The sequence below is a fragment of the Nicotiana tabacum genome, chromosome 5 (genome assembly GCF_000715075.1).
Source record: "Nicotiana tabacum cultivar K326 chromosome 5, ASM71507v2, whole genome shotgun sequence".
NCBI lineage: Eukaryota > Viridiplantae > Streptophyta > Magnoliopsida > Solanales > Solanaceae > Nicotiana > Nicotiana tabacum.
In genome coordinates this window covers 165850645-165856737 of record NC_134084.1, presented here as the reverse complement: position 1 = coordinate 165856737, position 6093 = coordinate 165850645, and the positions used below count along the sequence as shown (strand labels likewise).

The 6093-nt window shown below is 36.8% G+C and overlaps 1 long non-coding RNA gene across 1 annotated transcript; it reads left to right on the top strand.

Moving 5' to 3' along the window:
- The first annotated feature begins 3576 nt into the window (after nucleotides 1-3576).
- LOC107758922 (uncharacterized) lies at nucleotides 3577-4852 on the top strand. Its single transcript, XR_012709980.1, has 2 exons — nucleotides 3577-3741; nucleotides 4357-4852. It is a non-coding gene; the product is annotated as an uncharacterized LOC107758922 (long non-coding RNA).
- The last annotated feature ends 1241 nt before the right edge of the window (nucleotides 4853-6093 follow it).

Below are 6093 nucleotides of genomic sequence, written 5' to 3'. Positions count from 1 at the left end.
CACTATTTCCACAACGTGCTCGTCTGCAGCATCATTAGGAGTTGCCTCTCAAACGTGATGTGGATAATGTCCGCTATGGACCGGCGTGGCTACGCCCTTCTCGTTGCGGGTATAATTGATTGAATCTTCGTGTTGAGGCTGATTTCTTTGAGCCTCAACATTGTGCGTGTTGTTGACATTGTTATCTGCCTTTTTAATGATTTTTCGCTAAGAGACAAAGAATTTAAACAGGTTAGTAATAGATGGAAGGATCAACCCAATTACGCAACTGTCTAAGCCCCGCGGTGGGGGCAAACTGTTTACCCGTAAAATGGTATAGTTGAATTTATACGTGGTTTATAGACAAACGAATCGATTTGATCTCAAAATGGTAACTAAATTAAATAAAATGCAAGATTTAATGTTGAAATCGAGATGAGATAACAGATAGCTTGGTTCCGGGAGCAGAGCTTCCGAAGATAGTAGTAATAACAATAAGCGAGAAATAAAATGTTATTTAGCTTAGAATAATGTGTATAATATAAGTTTGTCAGAAAATCCATGTCCCTCTAATGGTTATTGAAATCCCTACTTATAATGGCACCTAGGGAACAAGGTCCTAGGATCAAGCCCCTCTTAAATGACAATTATAGGGACCATTGGAGAATGTGTAACAGCAGGCTATGAATGACATATTCTCTATAACAGACTATGTATTTAATACATCAGAATATTCTTTCATTGAATGATATTAGGTGACAGACATTCATTTATCTTCATGAGCAACATTCCCTTCGGGGGCTTCTCAGTACCAACCAAGATTGCTGCCTCCGGTATTGACTTCCACCTGTCTAGCTTTTCATTTCTTTATAGTTTCATGTGTCACTCTATTATACGAGTATTTAATATGAACTGATTTTACCCTATACATCTAGTCAGTTCAATATTTGCCTTCTATCTGCGTACTATTGCTTCACTCTTGCTCGTTTGGCACGATAATGATAATTAATCATGTGATTAAATTTGATATGAGTTTTATCTCACGTTTGGTTGAGATAAAATCGTGGTATAACTAATTCGGGAATTAGATATTCCGGGATTATAGTGTTATTTTTATCTCTATGGGAGGTTGGGATAACAATCCGGGATAACTAATCCTGGGATAATTAATCCTGGAATAACTTGTTTCCCAACCAAACGACCCCTGAAGATGCTAATAAAATGATCTAATACAAATGAAAAACTAGAAACGTTAACCCATGCACACAATGTAGATGCATCAAACTAATGTCATATATATAGGTTTATCACTTAACTATGGTTGTAAAATATATATATGACATTTACCTCTATTTATCATTTAATTATGTACAGTATAAGGCAATATAAATAGAAGTCAGTAACCAAATTTCTATACATTCTGAGAAATAAATTATTTTTTAAGATTAAAGCAAGTGAAGAAGGGGATCAGGATATTATACTTGGGGAGTTGAGGAATACCGACAATCACCATGAATTAAGTAATTGTAGGGACATTGAGATCGATGAAGTCATGGAGGCAATGCGTAAGATGAGAAGGGGCAGAGCTACCGGGCCAGACGAAATTCCGGTTGAACTGTGGAGGTGTGTGGGTAGAGTAGGCTTGGAATGGCTTACTGCATTGTTTAATGTTATATTCAAGACTAATAGAATGCCTGAAGAGTGGAGGTGGAGTACAATGGTCCCGTTGTATAAGAACAAGGGTGATGTCCAGAGCTGTAACAACTATAGGGGCATCAAATTACTAAGTCATACCATGAAAGTTTGGGAGAGAGTGGTAGAAATGAGAGTGCGAAGGACGATGTCTATTTCAGACAACCAGTTCGGGTTCATGCCGGGGCGATCTACCACAGAAGCTATCCACCTTATTAGGAGGATGGTGGAACAGTACAGGGATAGGAAGAAGGATCTCCACATGGTGTTTATTGATCTGGAGAAAGCGTACGATAGGGTTCCTAGGGAGGTCTTATGGAGATGCTTAGAGGATAAAGGGGTCCCGGTTGACTATATTAGGGTGATTAAAGACATGTATGCTGGAGCTAAGACTCGGGTTAAGATAGTAGGAGGCGACTCTAAACACTTTCCAGTTATTACGGGGTTGCACCAAGGGTCTGCGCTCAGCCCATTCCTATTTGCCCTGGTGATGGATGCACTGACTCATCATATTCAAGGGGAGGTGCCATGGTGCATGCTATTTGCTGATGACATTATTCTAATTGATGAGACACGAGGCGGCGTCAACGAGAGGCTAGAGATTTGGAGACATGCTCTTGAGTCTAAAGGTTTCAAGTTGAGCAGGACGAAGATGGAATACCTCGAGTGCAAATTTGGGGTTGAGCCGACGGAAGCGGGAGTTGAAGTGAGGCTTGACTCTCAAGTCATTCCCAAGAGGGGTAGTTTCAAGTACCTTGGATCGGTTATTCAGGGGATCGGGGAGATTGACGAGGATGTCACACACCGTATAGGGGTGGGGTGGATGAAGTGGAGGTTAGCGTCGGGAGTTTTGTGTGACAAGAAAGTGCCACTGTTACTAAAAGGTAAGTTTTATAGAGCAGTAGTTAGGCCTGCCATGTTATATGGAACTGAATATTGGCCGGTAAAGAACTCACACATCCAGAAGATGAAAGTAGCAGAGATGAGGATGTTGAGGTGGATGTGCGGGCATACAAGGATGGATAAGATTAGGAATGAAGATATTCGAGAGAAGGTGGGCGTGGCCCCCATGGAGGACAAGATGCGGGAAGTAAGACTCAGATGGTTCGGGCACATTCAGAGGAGGAGCATTGATGCACCGGTGAGGAGGTATGAGCGACTGGCTGTAGTGGGCACGCGGAGAGGTAGAGGGAGACCTAGGAAGTATTGGGGAGAGGTGATCAGACAGGACATGGCGCGACTTAGGATTACTGAGGACATGGCCCTTGACAGGGAATTATGGAGGTCGAGCATTAAGGTTGTAGGTTGTAGGCTGTAGGTTGTAGGTTAGGGGAAAGTTGTGAATATTTCTACAGCACAATAGAGTGAGACTAGCCAGTTAGGAGTTAGACTAAGAATGTCATTGGTCGTCTATTGATGCAGGGCTTTACTTGCTAGTTTTTACTATACCAGCCATCTATTTCGTATTTCGTATTATGTATTTCATATCTCTTATAAAGCTGTTATTTTATTATGTATTTTTATGGTACTAATATATCGTGTTGCTTTTTTTGAGCCGAGAGTCTCCTGGAAACAGCCTCTCTACCCTTCGGGGTAGGGGTAAGGTCTGCGTACATATTACCCTCCTCAGACCTCATTTGTGGGATTATACTCGGTAGTTGTTGTTGTTGTTGTATTAAAGCAAGTAACATAGGAAGTAAATATGGAACTTTCCATTGCTTTGGAACTCATGTTCTGAGTAAGAATCTAGGGAAACGGCAAAGTAACTCAAAACGAAAACCATCAGAAACAAAAAAGGAATACATTCCCTTCCCACGAAACAACCTCCTTTTGCTTCATATCTTGTACCTCTTTGCCCTATATATATATATATATATATATATATAAGAGAATTACCTATCTACACTTAAAGCCATTGATTAGAAGCATTAATAAGATATAAATTCAGAAGAAATACTTGATATATTGCCTTAATGGAAACAGAAGATGGAGCATTAGAAGGTTATTTTGAGCCATCATGTGAGTGGCAACATGAAGAAGGATTTGATGTTCTCTTGGTCCATCTCCCAAGTAAGGAATAATGTTTTAATATCTAGAACTACTGAAAAATAGAAATAAAATACTTGAGAAACTTGGGGTATAAAATTAATTCATGATATACAGGTCGTTTGGTACGGTGTATAGGAATAGTGCGGAATAAGGTGTATTTGTAATGCATGGGTTAATAATGCAAGCATTAGTTATGCATATATTATTTTTTATCTACTGTTTGGTATGGTGTATTAAAAATTATAATGCATTGCATAATTTTTAAGAAAAATAGTTATTTACAAAAATGTCCTTGATATTCTCTAGCTTTAAGGGGCTTTACGAACAATTTTATCTTTAACCATACTAATGCATCCATTAATAGCCTTGGTATTACCAATGTAATAGTTTTCTATGCATTACTTATACATAAGATAATACTGAGTATGATGTATAATTAATATTTATATTAGTTATACATAAATTGAAAAAATATACCAAACAATATATTAGTAATGCGTGGAACTAATGCTTGCATTATTTTTTTTAATAACTCCTGCCAAACGATTAAAGTCATTGGCATTCCTTCTTTTGATAAATTTTTTGTTATTGTGACGATGTGACGGCACACTTATTTATTTTTACTTTGCATTCAAGAATTCAAGGATAAAGAAGGTTTGAAGGTACAAATTAGCAATTTTGGAGTTTTAAAAATCTCAGGAGATCGTCAAGTACTGAACCGAACCAGGATAAGGTTTGTCAAAGAAATTCCAGTATCGAAGGACCATAACACAGATGAGATAAAAGCAAAATTTGAAAAAGGTGTTCTCAAAATTACATTGCCAAAGAAAGTTACAGCTGCTTCAACTAATAGAAGTCTTCATAAGGAAGAATATAAAGCAACAACATCCATGGAAATGGAAGTAGGGAAGCAAATATCAAAGAATTCAAGATTAAGGAAATTCAAAAAGGTGGCCATTAGTATTGCAGCTATCGCGCTTGTAGCTTCTGCTCTCTCTGGATTTGCTTACTATATTTATAGGTCTACAATTGTTGAAGACTAACTTTAATTTGTTGTATTATGACCTGAACAAGAATGTAAGAGTATATAATTAAGAACAAAACAAAGAGGTCCACCACGAATTAATTAAGTTTATAACTTTTCCATTTGATTTTTTTCTTATTACGTAAGGCCTTTTGTTCCAATAAGATATCTCAATTATTGTTACATACAGGAGCAGAATTAACTTATTTCTTATCTTATATGCGAACATAATTTTAACTTGTCTTTGAAAACAGAATCTATATTTTTCTAGACTACATAAAAGAAAACACCACCAACAACAACAACCCAGTATAATCTTACAAGTGGGATCTGAGAAGGATAATATGTACGCAGACCTTACCCCTAACCCGAGGGGCAGAAAGACTGTTTCAAGGAGACATATAAAAGAAAACACCATTTGGTTAAAAATTTAAAACACATAAAATTACTTCAAAAAATTACGCCAAAAGTAATTATTTACAAAGAGTAATTATGTTATTTAGGATGGATAGAGTATATAGTTGAAACCCGAAAACAAGATGATATCTACTACTACCTCTGTGTCACTTAATTTAGCATTATTTCTTATTAGTTTGTTCTAAAAAGTTTGATATTTTCATATATTTTTTTATTGAAAAGTTTTTATAGTTATATAAATGTTATGAATTGTTCGAATCAATAATTTTAAAGGTTGTATAACCATATATGCATGTTATGATATGTTTAATATTATAAAAATTTACTAATATATAAGGGGAAGACGAAATTTTGGCGAGTCTAAAGAGATTAGTGCCCACTCATGGGGATAAGGGAAGGGGGACAAAAAGAGGCCCCATAGTCCAACTCAGGTCCTGTCCTGTCGGCGCACCCAAATTTAATAGACGTTTGACAAAATTCAAAAACAAGAAAAGAATAAAGAATTAGCACTCCTACTTTGGAAAATTGAGAGAAGACTTAGGCCTGCTAATGCCAGCTTTATCATCTCATTAAAGTGTAAAACAAACAGTACTCTCCTTTGTCTTATCTTATAAACATGTTTTGGCAATGATTGTTTTTGTCCAAATAGCCCCGTAAAGTTTTCAACACTTTCTATTTTGACACATCAACTAAGATTGTTACCCATTAGACACATAAGGTATATCCAAAATGTTCCACTTGAATACGAAAATAAGTGTGTGAGGTTCAAAACTCGACTAATGTAGCTATATAACTAACGGAAAAAGTCATATCAGTTAAAACAAAGCGACTTGAATTTAATAATATCTAATATCAGACTGATCATCTTTTCTTACCTCCCTCCTCACCTTCGTAACCATATTGATGGAGCCACCTCTGCTTCTTCTACCCGT